Below are 13,815 nucleotides of genomic sequence, written 5' to 3' on the forward strand. Positions count from 1 at the left end.
TCAACCATGAACCGGAGGGCACCCGAGCATAGAAATAGCAAGAAAGAAAGGAAAAAAAGCAAAAAAACCGCACGTAAAATCTAAAAAAACGCAGGACTTCCCAGGGGGTCACCAATCCTAATACTACTCTCGCCCAAGCACGCTTAACTGCGGAGTTCTGATGGGATCCGGTGCATTAGTGCTGGTATGATCGCACCCGAAATACTATCCATGTTTATTGTTTTTATGTGTTACAAGACGCAGAACCTCCTTTGTTTTGGTACGCGGGGCGTGGGACCCACGTGACCGATCGGCTCCGTTCCAAAAATACGAAAAGCATCAACCATGAACCGGAGGGCACCCGAGCATAGAAATAGCAAGAAAGAAAGGAAAAAAAGCAAAAAAACCGCACGTAAAATCTAAAAAAACGCAGGACTTCCCAGGGGGGTCACCCATCCTAATACTACTCTCGCCCAAGCACGCTTAACTGCGGAGTTCTGATGGGATCCGGTGCATTAGTGCTGGTATGATCGCACCCGAAATACTATCCATGTTTATTGTTTTTATGTGTTACAAGACGCAGAACCTCCTTTGTTTTGGTACGCGGGGCGTGGGACCCACGTGACCGATCGGCTCCGTTCCAAAAATACGAAAAGCATCAACCATGAACCGGAGGGCACCCGAGCATAGAAATAGCAAGAAAGAAAGGAAAAAAAGCAAAAAAACCGCACGTAAAATCCAAAAAAACGCAAACGGACAACGAAAAAGAGGGGTGCAACACGAGGACTTCCCAGGGGGTCACCCATCCTAGTACTACTCTCGCCAATGCACGCTTAACTGCGGAGTTCTGATGGGATCCGGTGCATTAGTGCTGGTATGATCGCACCCGAAATACTATCCATGTTTATTGTTTTTATGTGTTACAAGACGCAGAACCTCCTTTGTTTTGGTACGCGGGGCGTGGGACCCACGTGACCGATCGGCTCCGTTCCAAAAATACGAAAAGCATCAACCATGAACCGGAGGGCACCCGAGCATAGAAATAGCAAGAAAGAAAGGAAAAAAAGCAAAAAAACCGCACGTAAAATCTAAAAAAACGCAAACGGACAACGAAAAAGGGGGGTGCAACACGAGGACTTCCCAGGGGGTCACCCATCCTAGTACTACTCTCGCCCAAGCACGCTTAACTGCGGAGTTCTGATGGGATCCGGTGCATTAGTGCTGGTATGATCGCACCCGAAATACTATCCATGTTTATTGTTTTTATGTGTTACAAGACGCAGAACCTCCTTTGTTTTGGTACGCGGGGCGTGGGACCCACGTGACCGATCGGCTCCGTTCCAAAAATACGAAAAGCATCAACCATGAACCGGAGGGCACCCGAGCATAGAAATAGCAAGAAAGAAAGGAAAAAAAGCAAAAAAACCGCACGTAAAATCTAAAAAAACGCAAACGGACAACGAAAAAGGGGGGTGCAACACGAGGACTTCCCAGGGGGTCACCCATCCTAGTACTACTCTCGCCCAAGCACGCTTAACTGCGGAGTTCTGATGGGATCCGGTGCATTAGTGCTGGTATGATCGCACCCGAAATACTATCCATGTTTATTGTTTTTATGTGTTACAAGACGCAGAACCTCCTTTGTTTTGGTACGCGGGGCGTGGCACCCACGTGACCGATCGGCTCCGTTCCAAAAATATGAAAAGCATCAACCATGAACCGGAGGGCACCCGAGCATAGAAATAGCAAGAAAGAAAGGAAAAAAAGCAAAAAAACCGCACGTAAAATCTAAAAAAACGCAGGACTTCCCAGGGGGTCACCCATCCTAATACTACTCTCGCCCAAGCACGCTTAACTGCGGAGTTCTGATGGGATCCGGTGCATTAGTGCTGGTATGATCGCACCCGAAATACTATCCATGTTTATTGTTTTTATGTGTTACAAGACGCAGAACCTCCTTTGTTTTGGTACGCGGGGCGTGGGACCCACGTGACCGATCGGCTCCGTTCCAAAAATACGAAAAGCATCAACCATGAACCGGAGGGCACCCGAGCATAGAAATAGCAAGAAAGAAAGGAAAAAAAGCAAAAAAACCGCACGTAAAATCTAAAAAAACGCAAACGGACAACGAAAAAGAGGGGTGCAACACGAGGACTTCCCAGGGGGTCACCCATCCTAGTACTACTCTCGCCCAAGCACGCTTAACTGCGGAGTTCTGATGGGATCCGGTGCATTAGTGCTGGTATGATCGCACCCGAAATACTATCCATGTTTATTGTTTTTATGTGTTACAAGACGCAGAACCTCCTTTGTTTTGGTACGCGGGGCGTGGGACCCACGTGACCGATCGGCTCCGTTCCAAAAATACGAAAAGCATCAACCATGAACCGGAGGGCACCCGAGCATAGAAATAGCAAGAAAGAAAGGAAAAAAAGCAAAAAAACCGCACGTAAAATCTAAAAAAACGCAAACGGACAACGAAAAAGGGGGGTGCAACACGAGGACTTCCCAGGGGGTCACCCATCCTAGTACTACTCTCGCCCAAGCACGCTTAACTGCGGAGTTCTGATGGGATCCGGTGCATTAGTGCTGGTATGATCGCACCCGAAATACTATCCATGTTTATTGTTTTTATGTGTTACAAGACGCAGAACCTCCTTTGTTTTGGTACGCGGGGCGTGGGACCCACGTGACCGATCGGCTCCGTTCCAAAAATACGAAAAGCATCAACCATGAACCGGAGGGCACCCGAGCATAGAAATAGCAAGAAAGAAAGGAAAAAAAGCAAAAAAACCGCACGTAAAATCTAAAAAAACGCAGGACTTCCCAGGGGGTCACCCATCCTAATACTACTCTCGCCCAAGCACGCTTAACTGCGGAGTTCTGATGGGATCCGGTGAATTAGTGCTGGTATGATCGCACCCGAAATACTATCCATGTTTATTGTTTTTATGTGTTACAAGACGCAGAACCTCCTTTGTTTTGGTACGCGGGGCGTGGGACCCACGTGACCGATCGGCTCCGTTCCAAAAATACGAAAAGCATCAACCATGAACCGGAGGGCACCCGAGCATAGAAATAGCAAGAAAGAAAGGAAAAAAAGCAAAAAAACCGCACGTAAAATCTAAAAAAACGCAAACGGACAACGAAAAAGAGGGGTGCAACACGAGGACTTCCCAGGGGGTCACCCATCCTAGTACTACTCTCGCCCAAGCACGCTTAACTGCGGAGTTCTGATGGGATCCGGTGCATTAGTGCTGGTATGATCGCACCCGAAATACTATCCATGTTTATTGTTTTTATGTGTTACAAGACGCAGAACCTCCTTTGTTTTGGTACGCGGGGCGTGGGACCCACGTGACCGATCGGCTCCGTTCCAAAAATACGAAAAGCATCAACCATGAACCGGAGGGCACCCGAGCATAGAAATAGCAAGAAAGAAAGGAAAAAAAGCAAAAAAACCGCACGTAAAATCTAAAAAAACGCAGGACTTCCCAGGGGGTCACCAATCCTAATACTACTCTCGCCCAAGCACGCTTAACTGCGGAGTTCTGATGGGATCCGGTGCATTAGTGCTGGTATGATCGCACCCGAAATACTATCCATGTTTATTGTTTTTATGTGTTACAAGACGCAGAACCTCCTTTGTTTTGGTACGCGGGGCGTGGGACCCACGTGACCGATCGGCTCCGTTCCAAAAATACGAAAAGCATCAACCATGAACCGGAGGGCACCCGAGCATAGAAATAGCAAGAAAGAAAGGAAAAAAAGCAAAAAAACCGCACGTAAAATCTAAAAAAACGCAGGACTTCCCAGGGGGGTCACCCATCCTAATACTACTCTCGCCCAAGCACGCTTAACTGCGGAGTTCTGATGGGATCCGGTGCATTAGTGCTGGTATGATCGCACCCGAAATACTATCCATGTTTATTGTTTTTATGTGTTACAAGACGCAGAACCTCCTTTGTTTTGGTACGCGGGGCGTGGGACCCACGTGACCGATCGGCTCCGTTCCAAAAATACGAAAAGCATCAACCATGAACCGGAGGGCACCCGAGCATAGAAATAGCAAGAAAGAAAGGAAAAAAAGCAAAAAAACCGCACGTAAAATCCAAAAAAACGCAAACGGACAACGAAAAAGAGGGGTGCAACACGAGGACTTCCCAGGGGGTCACCCATCCTAGTACTACTCTCGCCAATGCACGCTTAACTGCGGAGTTCTGATGGGATCCGGTGCATTAGTGCTGGTATGATCGCACCCGAAATACTATCCATGTTTATTCTTTTTATGTGTTACAAGACGCAGAACCTCCTTTGTTTTGGTACGCGGGGCGTGGGACCCACGTGACCGATCGGCTCCGTTCCAAAAATACGAAAAGCATCAACCATGAACCGGAGGGCACCCGAGCATAGAAATAGCAAGAAAGAAAGGAAAAAAAGCAAAAAAACCGCACGTAAAATCTAAAAAAACGCAAACGGACAACGAAAAAGGGGGGTGCAACACGAGGACTTCCCAGGGGGTCACCCATCCTAGTACTACTCTCGCCCAAGCACGCTTAACTGCGGAGTTCTGATGGGATCCGGTGCATTAGTGCTGGTATGATCGCACCCGAAATACTATCCATGTTTATTGTTTTTATGTGTTACAAGACGCAGAACCTCCTTTGTTTTGGTACGCGGGGCGTGGGACCCACGTGACCGATCGGCTCCGTTCCAAAAATACGAAAAGCATCAACCATGAACCGGAGGGCACCCGAGCATAGAAATAGCAAGAAAGAAAGGAAAAAAAGCAAAAAAACCGCACGTAAAATCTAAAAAAACGCAAACGGACAACGAAAAAGGGGGGTGCAACACGAGGACTTCCCAGGGGGTCAACCATCCTAGTACTACTCTCGCCCAAGCACGCTTAACTGCGGAGTTCTGATGGGATCCGGTGCATTAGTGCTGGTATGATCGCACCCGAAATACTATCCATGTTTATTGTTTTTATGTGTTACAAGACGCAGAACCTCCTTTGTTTTGGTACGCGGGGCGTGGGACCCACGTGACCGATCGGCTCCGTTCCAAAAATACGAAAAGCATCAACCATGAACCGGAGGGCACCCGAGCATAGAAATAGCAAGAAAGAAAGGAAAAAAAGCAAAAAAACCGCACGTAAAATCTAAAAAAACGCAAACGGACAACGAAAAAGGGGGGTGCAACACGAGGACTTCCCAGGGGGTCAACCATCCTAGTACTACTCTCGCCCAAGCACGCTTAACTGCGGAGTTCTGATGGGATCCGGTGCATTAGTGCTGGTATGATCGCACCCGAAATACTATCCATGTTTATTGTTTTTATGTGTTACAAGACGCAGAACCTCCTTTGTTTTGGTACGCGGGGCGTGGCACCCACGTGACCGATCGGCTCCGTTCCAAAAATATGAAAAGCATCAACCATGAACCGGAGGGCACCCGAGCATAGAAATAGCAAGAAAGAAAGGAAAAAAAGCAAAAAAACCGCACGTAAAATCTAAAAAAACGCAGGACTTCCCAGGGGGTCACCCATCCTAATACTACTCTCGCCCAAGCACGCTTAACTGCGGAGTTCTGATGGGATCCGGTGCATTAGTGCTGGTATGATCGCACCCGAAATACTATCCATGTTTATTGTTTTTATGTGTTACAAGACGCAGAACCTCCTTTGTTTTGGTACGCGGGGCGTGGGACCCACGTGACCGATCGGCTCCGTTCCAAAAATACGAAAAGCATCAACCATGAACCGGAGGGCACCCGAGCATAGAAATAGCAAGAAAGAAAGGAAAAAAAGCAAAAAAACCGCACGTAAAATCTAAAAAAACGCAAACGGACAACGAAAAAGAGGGGTGCAACACGAGGACTTCCCAGGGGGTCACCCATCCTAGTACTACTCTCGCCCAAGCACGCTTAACTGCGGAGTTCTGATGGGATCCGGTGCATTAGTGCTGGTATGATCGCACCCGAAATACTATCCATGTTTATTGTTTTTATGTGTTACAAGACGCAGAACCTCCTTTGTTTTGGTACGCGGGGCGTGGGACCCACGTGACCGATCGGCTCCGTTCCAAAAATACGAAAAGCATCAACCATGAACCGGAGGGCACCCGAGCATAGAAATAGCAAGAAAGAAAGGAAAAAAAGCAAAAAAACCGCACGTAAAATCTAAAAAAACGCAAACGGACAACGAAAAAGGGGGGTGCAACACGAGGACTTCCCAGGGGGTCACCCATCCTAGTACTACTCTCGCCCAAGCACGCTTAACTGCGGAGTTCTGATGGGATCCGGTGCATTAGTGCTGGTATGATCGCACCCGAAATACTATCCATGTTTATTGTTTTTATGTGTTACAAGACGCAGAACCTCCTTTGTTTTGGTACGCGGGGCGTGGGACCCACGTGACCGATCGGCTCCGTTCCAAAAATACGAAAAGCATCAACCATGAACCGGAGGGCACCCGAGCATAGAAATAGCAAGAAAGGAAGGAAAAAAAGCAAAAAAACCGCACGTAAAATCTAAAAAAACGCAGGACTTCCCAGGGGGTCACCCATCCTAGTACTACTCTCGCCCAAGCACGCTTAACTGCGGAGTTCTGATGGGATCCGGTGCATTAGTGCTGGTATGATCGCACCCGAAATACTATCCATGTTTATTGTTTTTATGTGTTACAAGACGCAGAACCTCCTTTGTTTTGGTACGCGGGGCGTGGGACCCACGTGACCGATCGGCTCCGTTCCAAAAATACGAAAAGCATCAACCATGAACCGGAGGGCACCCGAGCATAGAAATAGCAAGAAAGAAAGGAAAAAAAGCAAAAAAACCGCACGTAAAATCTAAAAAAACGCAAACGGACAACGAAAAAGAGGGGTGCTACACGAGGACTTCCCAGGGGGTCACCCATCCTAGTACTACTCTCGCCCAAGCACGCTTAACTGGGGAGTTCTGATGGGATTCGGTGCATTAGTGCTGGTATGATCGCACCCGAAATACTATCCATGTTTATTGTTTTTATGTGTTACAAGACGCAGAACCTCCTTTGTTTTGGTACGCGGGGCGTGGGACCCACGTGACCGATCGGCTCCGTTCCAAAAATACGAAAAGCATCAACCATGAACCGGAGGGCACCCGAGCATAGAAATAGCAAGAAAGAAAGGAAAAAAAGCAAAAAAACCGCACGTAAAATCTAAAAAAACGCAGGACTTCCCAGGGGGTCACCCATCCTAATACTACTCTCGCCCAAGCACGCTTAACTGCGGAGTTCTGATGGGATCCGGTGCATTAGTGCTGGTATGATCGCACCCGAAATACTATCCATGTTTATTGTTTTTATGTGTTACAAGACGCAGAACCTCCTTTGTTTTGGTACGCGGGGCGTGGGACCCACGTGACCGATCGGCTCCATTCCAAAAATACGAAAAGCATCAACCATGAACCGGAGGGCACCCGAGCATAGAAATAGCAAGAAAGAAAGGAAAAAAAGCAAAAAAACCGCACGTAAAATCTAAAAAAACGCAAACGGACAACGAAAAAGGGGGGTGCAACACGAGGACTTCCCAGGGGGTCACCCATCCTAGTACTACTCTCGCCCAAGCACGCTTAACTGCGGAGTTCTGATGGGATCCGGTGCATTAGTGCTGGTATGATCGCACCCAAAATACTATCCATGTTTATTGTTTTTATGTGTTACAAGACGCAGAACCTCCTTTGTTTTGGTACGCGGGGCGTGGGACCCACGTGACCGATCGGCTCCGTTCCAAAAATACGAAAAGCATCAACCATGAACCGGAGGGCACCCGAGCATAGAAATAGCAAGAAAGAAAGGAAAAAAAGCAAAAAAACCGCACGTAAAATCTAAAAAAACGCAGGACTTCCCAGGGGGTCACCCATCCTAATACTACTCTCGCCCAAGCACGCTTAACTGCGGAGTTCTGATGGGATCCGGTGCATTAGTGCTGGTATGATCGCACCCGAAATACTATCCATGTTTATTGTTTTTATGTGTTACAAGACGCAGAACCTCCTTTGTTTTGGTACGCGGGGCGTGGGACCCACGTGACCGATCGGCTCCGTTCCAAAAATACGAAAAGCATCAACCATGAACCGGAGGGCACCCGAGCATAGAAATAGCAAGAAAGAAAGGAAAAAAAGCAAAAAAACCGCACGTAAAATCTAAAAAAACGCAAACGGACAACGAAAAAGAGGGGTGCAACACGAGGACTTCCCAGGGGGTCACCCATCCTAGTACTACTCTCGCCCAAGCACGCTTAACTGCGGAGTTCTGATGGGATCCGGTGCATTAGTGCTGGTATGATCGCACCCGAAATACTATCCATGTTTATTGTTTTTATGTGTTACAAGACGCAGAACCTCCTTTGTTTTGGTACGCGGGGCGTGGGACCCACGTGACCGATCGGCTCCGTTCCAAAAATACGAAAAGCATCAACCATGAACCGGAGGGCACCCGAGCATAGAAATAGCAAGAAAGAAAGGAAAAAAAGCAAAAAAACCGCACGTAAAATCTAAAAAAACGCAGGACTTCCCAGGGGGTCACCCATCCTAATACTACTCTCGCCCAAGCACGCTTAACTGCGGAGTTCTGATGGGATCCGGTGCATTAGTGCTGGTATGATCGCACCCGAAATACTATCCATGTTTATTGTTTTTATGTGTTACAAGACGCAGAACCTCCTTTATTTTGGTACGCGGGGCGTGGGACCCACGTGACCGATCGGCTCCGTTCCAAAAATACGAAAAGCATCAACCATGAACCGGAGGGCACCCGAGCATAGAAATAGCAAGAAAGAAAGGAAAAAAAGCAAAAAAACCGCACGTAAAATCTAAAAAAACGCAAACGGACAACGAAAAAGGGGGGGTGCAACACGAGGACTTCCCAGGGGGTCACCCATCCTAGTACTACTCTCGCCCAAGCACGCTTAACTGCGGAGTTCTGATGGGATCCGGTGCATTAGTGCTGGTATGATCGCACCCGAAATACTATCCATGTTTATTGTTTTTATGTGTTACAAGACGCAGAACCTCCTTTGTTTTGGTACGCGGGGCGTGGGACCCACGTGACCGATCGGCTCCGTTCCAAAAATACGAAAAGCATCAACCATGAACCGGAGGGCACCCGAGCATAGAAATAGCAAGAAAGAAAGGAAAAAAAGCAAAAAAACCGCACGTAAAATCTAAAAAAACGCAAACGGACAACGAAAAAGGGGGGTGCAACACGAGGACTTCCCAGGGGGTCACCCATCCTAGTACTACTCTCGCCCAAGCACGCTTAACTGCGGAGTTCTGATGGGATCCGGTGCATTAGTGCTGGTATGATCGCACCCGAAATACTATCCATGTTTATTGTTTTTATGTGTTACAAGACGCAGAACCTCCTTTGTTTTGGTACGCGGGGCGTGGGACCCACGTGACCGATCGGCTCCGTTCCAAAAATACGAAAAGCATCAACCATGAACCGGAGGGCACCCGAGCATAGAAATAGCAAGAAAGAAAGGAAAAAAAGCAAAAAAACCGCACGTAAAATCTAAAAAAACGCAGGACTTCCCAGGGGGTCACCCATCCTAATACTACTCTCGCCCAAGCACGCTTAACTGCGGAGTTCTGATGGGATCCGGTGCATTAGTGCTGGTATGATCGCACCCGAAATACTATCCATGTTTATTGTTTTTATGTGTTACAAGACGCAGAACCTCCTTTGTTTTGGTACGCGGGGCGTGGGACCCACGTGACCGATCGGCTCCGTTCCAAAAATACGAAAAGCATCAACCATGAACCGGAGGGCACCCGAGCATAGAAATAGCAAGAAAGAAAGGAAAAAAAGCAAAAAAACCGCACGTAAAATCTAAAAAAACGCAAACGGACAACGAAAAAGGGGGGTGCAACACGAGGACTTCCCAGGGGGTCACCCATCCTAGTACTACTCTCGCCCAAGCACGCTTAACTGCGGAGTTCTGATGGGATCCGGTGCATTAGTGCTGGTATGATCGCACCCGAAATACTATCCATGTTTATTGTTTTTATGTGTTACAAGACGCAGAACCTCCTTTGTTTTGGTACGCGGGGCGTGGGACCCACGTGACCGATCGGCTCCGTTCCAAAAATACGAAAAGCATCAACCATGAACCGGAGGGCACCCGAGCATAGAAATAGCAAGAAAGAAAGGAAAAAAAGCAAAAAAACCGCACGTAAAATCTAAAAAAACGCAAACGGACAACGAAAAAGGGGGGGTGCAACACGAGGACTTCCCAGGGGGTCACCCATCCTAGTACTACTCTCGCCCAAGCACGCTTAACTGCGGAGTTCTGATGGGATCCGGTGCATTAGTGCTGGTATGATCGCACCCGAAATACTATCCATGTTTATTGTTTTTATGTGTTACAAGACGCAGAACCTCCTTTGTTTTGGTACGCGGGGCGTGGGACCCACGTGACCGATCGGCTCCGTTCCAAAAATACGAAAAGCATCAACCATGAACCGGAGGGCACCCGAGCATAGAAATAGCAAGAAAGAAAGGAAAAAAAGCAAAAAAACCGCACGTAAAATCTAAAAAAACGCAAACGGACAACGAAAAAGAGGGGTGCAACACGAGGACTTCCCAGGGGGTCACCCATCCTAGTACTACTCTCGCCCAAGCACGCTTAACTGCGGAGTTCTGATGGGATTCGGTGCATTAGTGCTGGTATGATCGCACCCGAAATACTATCCATGTTTATTGTTTTTATGTGTTACAAGACGCAGAACCTCCTTTGTTTTGGTACGCGGGGCGTGGGACCCACGTGACCGATCGGCTCCGTTCCAAAAATACGAAAAGCATCAACCATGAACCGGAGGGCACCCGAGCATAGAAATAGCAAGAAAGAAAGGAAAAAAAGCAAAAAAACCGCACGTAAAATCTAAAAAAACGCAGGACTTCCCAGGGGGTCACCCATCCTAATACTACTCTCGCCCAAGCACGCTTAACTGCGGAGTTCTGATGGGATCCGGTGCATTAGTGCTGGTATGATCGCACCCGAAATACTATCCATGTTTATTGTTTTTATGTGTTACAAGACGCAGAACCTCCTTTGTTTTGGTACGCGGGGCGTGGGACCCACGTGACCGATCGGCTCCGTTCCAAAAATACGAAAAGCATCAACCATGAACCGGAGGGCACCCGAGCATAGAAATAGCAAGAAAGAAAGGAAAAAAAGCAAAAAAACCGCACGTAAAATCTAAAAAAACGCAAACGGACAACGAAAAAGAGGGGTGCAACACGAGGACTTCCCAGGGGGTCACCCATCCTAGTACTACTCTCGCCCAAGCACGCTTAACTGCGGAGTTCTGATGGGATCCGGTGCATTAGTGCTGGTATGATCGCACCCGAAATACTATCCATGTTTATTGTTTTTATGTGTTACAAGACGCAGAACCTCCTTTGTTTTGGTACGCGGGGCGTGGGACCCACGTGACCGATCGGCTCCGTTCCAAAAATACGAAAAGCATCAACCATGAACCGGAGGGCACCCGAGCATAGAAATAGCAAGAAAGAAAGGAAAAAAAGCAAAAAAACCGCACGTAAAATCTAAAAAAACGCAAACGGACAACGAAAAAGGGGGGTGCAACACGAGGACTTCCCAGGGGGTCACCCATCCTAGTACTACTCTCGCCCAAGCACGCTTAACTGCGGAGTTCTGATGGGATCCGGTGCATTAGTGCTGGTATGATCGCACCCGAAATACTATCCATGTTTATTGTTTTTATGTGTTACAAGACGCAGAACCTCCTTTGTTTTGATACGCGGGGCGTGGGACCCACGTGACCGATCGGCTCCGTTCCAAAAATACGAAAAGCATCAACCATGAACCGGAGGGCACCCGAGCATAGAAATAGCAAGAAAGGAAGGAAAAAAAGCAAAAAAACCGCACGTAAAATCTAAAAAAACGCAGGACTTCCCAGGGGGTCACCCATCCTAGTACTACTCTCGCCCAAGCACGCTTAACTGCGGAGTTCTGATGGGATCCGGTGCATTAGTGCTGGTATGATCGCACCCGAAATACTATCCATGTTTATTGTTTTTATGTGTTACAAGACGCAGAACCTCCTTTGTTTTGGTACGCGGGGCGTGGGACCCACGTGACCGATCGGCTCCGTTCCAAAAATACGAAAAGCATCAACCATGAACCGGAGGGCACCCGAGCATAGAAATAGCAAGAAAGAAAGGAAAAAAAGCAAAAAAACCGCACGTAAAATCTAAAAAAACGCAAACGGACAACGAAAAAGAGGGGTGCAACACGAGGACTTCCCAGGGGGTCACCCATCCTAGTACTACTCTCGCCCAAGCACGCTTAACTGCGGAGTTCTGATGGGATTCGGTGCATTAGTGCTGGTATGATCGCACCCGAAATACTATCCATGTTTATTGTTTTTATGTGTTACAAGACGCAGAACCTCCTTTGTTTTGGTACGCGGGGCGTGGGACCCACGTGACCGATCGGCTCCGTTCCAAAAATACGAAAAGCATCAACCATGAACCGGAGGGCACCCGAGCATAGAAATAGCAAGAAAGAAAGGAAAAAAAGCAAAAAAACCGCACGTAAAATCTAAAAAAACGCAGGACTTCCCAGGGGGTCACCCATCCTAATACTACTCTCGCCCAAGCACGCTTAACTGCGGAGTTCTGATGGGATCCGGTGCATTAGTGCTGGTATGATCGCACCCGAAATACTATCCATGTTTATTGTTTTTATGTGTTACAAGACGCAGAACCTCCTTTGTTTTGGTACGCGGGGCGTGGGACCCACGTGACCGATCGGCTCCGTTCCAAAAATACGAAAAGCATCAACCATGAACCGGAGGGCACCCGAGCATAGAAATAGCAAGAAAGAAAGGAAAAAAAGCAAAAAAACCGCACGTAAAATCTAAAAAAACGCAAACGGACAACGAAAAAGGGGGGTGCAACACGAGGACTTCCCAGGGGGTCACCCATCCTAGTACTACTCTCGCCCAAGCACGCTTAACTGCGGAGTTCTGATGGGATCCGGTGCATTAGTGCTGGTATGATCGCACCCAAAATACTATCCATGTTTATTGTTTTTATGTGTTACAAGACGCAGAACCTCCTTTGTTTTGGTACGCGGGGCGTGGGACCCACGTGACCGATCGGCTCCGTTCCAAAAATACGAAAAGCATCAACCATGAACCGGAGGGCACCCGAGCATAGAAATAGCAAGAAAGAAAGGAAAAAAAGCAAAAAAACCGCACGTAAAATCTAAAAAAACGCAGGACTTCCCAGGGGGTCACCCATCCTAATACTACTCTCGCCCAAGCACGCTTAACTGCGGAGTTCTGATGGGATCCGGTGCATTAGTGCTGGTATGATCGCACCCGAAATACTATCCATGTTTATTGTTTTTATGTGTTACAAGACGCAGAACCTCCTTTGTTTTGGTACGCGGGGCGTGGGACCCACGTGACCGATCGGCTCCGTTCCAAAAATACGAAAAGCATCAACCATGAACCGGAGGGCACCCGAGCATAGAAATAGCAAGAAAGAAAGGAAAAAAAGCAAAAAAACCGCACGTAAAATCTAAAAAAACGCAAACGGACAACGAAAAAGAGGGGTGCAACACGAGGACTTCCCAGGGGGTCACCCATCCTAGTACTACTCTCGCCCAAGCACGCTTAACTGCGGAGTTCTGATGGGATCCGGTGCATTAGTGCTGGTATGATCGCACCCGAAATACTATCCATGTTTATTGTTTTTATGTGTTACAAGACGCAGAACCTCCTTTGTTTTGGTACGCGGGGCGTGGGACCCACGTGACCGATC

At 47.9% G+C, this 13,815-nt stretch overlaps 27 non-coding genes and 14 pseudogenes across 27 annotated transcripts; all 41 read right to left on the reverse strand.

The window, feature by feature from the left end:
* Positions 1–80: 80 nt before the first annotated feature.
* LOC145080357 (5S ribosomal RNA) lies at positions 81–198 on the reverse strand (annotated as a pseudogene).
* A 200-nt stretch (positions 199–398) lies between these two features.
* LOC145080314 (5S ribosomal RNA) lies at positions 399–517 on the reverse strand (annotated as a pseudogene).
* A 231-nt stretch (positions 518–748) lies between these two features.
* LOC145085070 (5S ribosomal RNA) lies at positions 749–867 on the reverse strand. The gene has a single exon (XR_013699485.1). It is a non-coding gene; the product is annotated as a 5S ribosomal RNA (ribosomal RNA).
* A 231-nt stretch (positions 868–1,098) lies between these two features.
* Positions 1,099–1,217, reverse strand: LOC145083252 (5S ribosomal RNA). The gene has a single exon (XR_013697731.1). It is a non-coding gene; the product is annotated as a 5S ribosomal RNA (ribosomal RNA).
* Positions 1,218–1,448: 231 nt separating this feature from the next.
* Positions 1,449–1,567, reverse strand: LOC145083264 (5S ribosomal RNA). Its single transcript, XR_013697742.1, has one exon. It is a non-coding gene; the product is annotated as a 5S ribosomal RNA (ribosomal RNA).
* A 200-nt stretch (positions 1,568–1,767) lies between these two features.
* Positions 1,768–1,885, reverse strand: LOC145079825 (5S ribosomal RNA; annotated as a pseudogene).
* Positions 1,886–2,116: 231 nt separating this feature from the next.
* Positions 2,117–2,235, reverse strand: LOC145083275 (5S ribosomal RNA). The gene has a single exon (XR_013697753.1). It is a non-coding gene; the product is annotated as a 5S ribosomal RNA (ribosomal RNA).
* Positions 2,236–2,466: 231 nt separating this feature from the next.
* LOC145083288 (5S ribosomal RNA) lies at positions 2,467–2,585 on the reverse strand. Its single transcript, XR_013697765.1, has one exon. It is a non-coding gene; the product is annotated as a 5S ribosomal RNA (ribosomal RNA).
* Positions 2,586–2,785: 200 nt separating this feature from the next.
* On the reverse strand, positions 2,786–2,903 carry LOC145080113 (5S ribosomal RNA; annotated as a pseudogene).
* A 231-nt stretch (positions 2,904–3,134) lies between these two features.
* Positions 3,135–3,253, reverse strand: LOC145083300 (5S ribosomal RNA). The gene has a single exon (XR_013697776.1). It is a non-coding gene; the product is annotated as a 5S ribosomal RNA (ribosomal RNA).
* A 200-nt stretch (positions 3,254–3,453) lies between these two features.
* LOC145080358 (5S ribosomal RNA) lies at positions 3,454–3,571 on the reverse strand (annotated as a pseudogene).
* Positions 3,572–3,771: 200 nt separating this feature from the next.
* Positions 3,772–3,890, reverse strand: LOC145080315 (5S ribosomal RNA; annotated as a pseudogene).
* Positions 3,891–4,121: 231 nt separating this feature from the next.
* Positions 4,122–4,240, reverse strand: LOC145085071 (5S ribosomal RNA). Its single transcript, XR_013699486.1, has one exon. It is a non-coding gene; the product is annotated as a 5S ribosomal RNA (ribosomal RNA).
* Positions 4,241–4,471: 231 nt separating this feature from the next.
* On the reverse strand, positions 4,472–4,590 carry LOC145083311 (5S ribosomal RNA). The gene has a single exon (XR_013697787.1). It is a non-coding gene; the product is annotated as a 5S ribosomal RNA (ribosomal RNA).
* A 231-nt stretch (positions 4,591–4,821) lies between these two features.
* On the reverse strand, positions 4,822–4,940 carry LOC145083749 (5S ribosomal RNA). Its single transcript, XR_013698210.1, has one exon. It is a non-coding gene; the product is annotated as a 5S ribosomal RNA (ribosomal RNA).
* Positions 4,941–5,171: 231 nt separating this feature from the next.
* Positions 5,172–5,290, reverse strand: LOC145083750 (5S ribosomal RNA). The gene has a single exon (XR_013698211.1). It is a non-coding gene; the product is annotated as a 5S ribosomal RNA (ribosomal RNA).
* Positions 5,291–5,490: 200 nt separating this feature from the next.
* Positions 5,491–5,608, reverse strand: LOC145079827 (5S ribosomal RNA; annotated as a pseudogene).
* Positions 5,609–5,839: 231 nt separating this feature from the next.
* Positions 5,840–5,958, reverse strand: LOC145083323 (5S ribosomal RNA). The gene has a single exon (XR_013697798.1). It is a non-coding gene; the product is annotated as a 5S ribosomal RNA (ribosomal RNA).
* Positions 5,959–6,189: 231 nt separating this feature from the next.
* On the reverse strand, positions 6,190–6,308 carry LOC145083335 (5S ribosomal RNA). The gene has a single exon (XR_013697809.1). It is a non-coding gene; the product is annotated as a 5S ribosomal RNA (ribosomal RNA).
* A 200-nt stretch (positions 6,309–6,508) lies between these two features.
* On the reverse strand, positions 6,509–6,626 carry LOC145079364 (5S ribosomal RNA). The gene has a single exon (XR_013694881.1). It is a non-coding gene; the product is annotated as a 5S ribosomal RNA (ribosomal RNA).
* A 231-nt stretch (positions 6,627–6,857) lies between these two features.
* LOC145074027 (5S ribosomal RNA) lies at positions 6,858–6,976 on the reverse strand. Its single transcript, XR_013691655.1, has one exon. It is a non-coding gene; the product is annotated as a 5S ribosomal RNA (ribosomal RNA).
* A 200-nt stretch (positions 6,977–7,176) lies between these two features.
* On the reverse strand, positions 7,177–7,294 carry LOC145079828 (5S ribosomal RNA; annotated as a pseudogene).
* A 231-nt stretch (positions 7,295–7,525) lies between these two features.
* Positions 7,526–7,644, reverse strand: LOC145083346 (5S ribosomal RNA). The gene has a single exon (XR_013697820.1). It is a non-coding gene; the product is annotated as a 5S ribosomal RNA (ribosomal RNA).
* Positions 7,645–7,844: 200 nt separating this feature from the next.
* Positions 7,845–7,962, reverse strand: LOC145079829 (5S ribosomal RNA; annotated as a pseudogene).
* A 231-nt stretch (positions 7,963–8,193) lies between these two features.
* On the reverse strand, positions 8,194–8,312 carry LOC145083358 (5S ribosomal RNA). The gene has a single exon (XR_013697831.1). It is a non-coding gene; the product is annotated as a 5S ribosomal RNA (ribosomal RNA).
* A 200-nt stretch (positions 8,313–8,512) lies between these two features.
* Positions 8,513–8,630, reverse strand: LOC145079830 (5S ribosomal RNA; annotated as a pseudogene).
* A 232-nt stretch (positions 8,631–8,862) lies between these two features.
* Positions 8,863–8,981, reverse strand: LOC145083370 (5S ribosomal RNA). Its single transcript, XR_013697843.1, has one exon. It is a non-coding gene; the product is annotated as a 5S ribosomal RNA (ribosomal RNA).
* Positions 8,982–9,212: 231 nt separating this feature from the next.
* Positions 9,213–9,331, reverse strand: LOC145083381 (5S ribosomal RNA). Its single transcript, XR_013697856.1, has one exon. It is a non-coding gene; the product is annotated as a 5S ribosomal RNA (ribosomal RNA).
* Positions 9,332–9,531: 200 nt separating this feature from the next.
* Positions 9,532–9,649, reverse strand: LOC145079831 (5S ribosomal RNA; annotated as a pseudogene).
* Positions 9,650–9,880: 231 nt separating this feature from the next.
* On the reverse strand, positions 9,881–9,999 carry LOC145083392 (5S ribosomal RNA). Its single transcript, XR_013697869.1, has one exon. It is a non-coding gene; the product is annotated as a 5S ribosomal RNA (ribosomal RNA).
* Positions 10,000–10,231: 232 nt separating this feature from the next.
* Positions 10,232–10,350, reverse strand: LOC145083405 (5S ribosomal RNA). The gene has a single exon (XR_013697883.1). It is a non-coding gene; the product is annotated as a 5S ribosomal RNA (ribosomal RNA).
* Positions 10,351–10,581: 231 nt separating this feature from the next.
* On the reverse strand, positions 10,582–10,700 carry LOC145084737 (5S ribosomal RNA). The gene has a single exon (XR_013699169.1). It is a non-coding gene; the product is annotated as a 5S ribosomal RNA (ribosomal RNA).
* Positions 10,701–10,900: 200 nt separating this feature from the next.
* LOC145079832 (5S ribosomal RNA) lies at positions 10,901–11,018 on the reverse strand (annotated as a pseudogene).
* A 231-nt stretch (positions 11,019–11,249) lies between these two features.
* Positions 11,250–11,368, reverse strand: LOC145083416 (5S ribosomal RNA). The gene has a single exon (XR_013697894.1). It is a non-coding gene; the product is annotated as a 5S ribosomal RNA (ribosomal RNA).
* Positions 11,369–11,599: 231 nt separating this feature from the next.
* On the reverse strand, positions 11,600–11,718 carry LOC145083428 (5S ribosomal RNA). The gene has a single exon (XR_013697905.1). It is a non-coding gene; the product is annotated as a 5S ribosomal RNA (ribosomal RNA).
* A 200-nt stretch (positions 11,719–11,918) lies between these two features.
* LOC145079366 (5S ribosomal RNA) lies at positions 11,919–12,036 on the reverse strand. The gene has a single exon (XR_013694883.1). It is a non-coding gene; the product is annotated as a 5S ribosomal RNA (ribosomal RNA).
* A 231-nt stretch (positions 12,037–12,267) lies between these two features.
* On the reverse strand, positions 12,268–12,386 carry LOC145084738 (5S ribosomal RNA). The gene has a single exon (XR_013699170.1). It is a non-coding gene; the product is annotated as a 5S ribosomal RNA (ribosomal RNA).
* Positions 12,387–12,586: 200 nt separating this feature from the next.
* On the reverse strand, positions 12,587–12,704 carry LOC145079833 (5S ribosomal RNA; annotated as a pseudogene).
* A 231-nt stretch (positions 12,705–12,935) lies between these two features.
* On the reverse strand, positions 12,936–13,054 carry LOC145083440 (5S ribosomal RNA). Its single transcript, XR_013697916.1, has one exon. It is a non-coding gene; the product is annotated as a 5S ribosomal RNA (ribosomal RNA).
* A 200-nt stretch (positions 13,055–13,254) lies between these two features.
* LOC145079834 (5S ribosomal RNA) lies at positions 13,255–13,372 on the reverse strand (annotated as a pseudogene).
* A 231-nt stretch (positions 13,373–13,603) lies between these two features.
* Positions 13,604–13,722, reverse strand: LOC145083451 (5S ribosomal RNA). The gene has a single exon (XR_013697927.1). It is a non-coding gene; the product is annotated as a 5S ribosomal RNA (ribosomal RNA).
* Positions 13,723–13,815: the final 93 nt, after the last annotated feature.

Source organism: Lactuca serriola, chromosome 1 (genome assembly GCF_051521515.1).
Source record: "Lactuca serriola cultivar US96UC23 chromosome 1, Lser_US96UC23_V15, whole genome shotgun sequence".
NCBI lineage: Eukaryota > Viridiplantae > Streptophyta > Magnoliopsida > Asterales > Asteraceae > Lactuca > Lactuca serriola.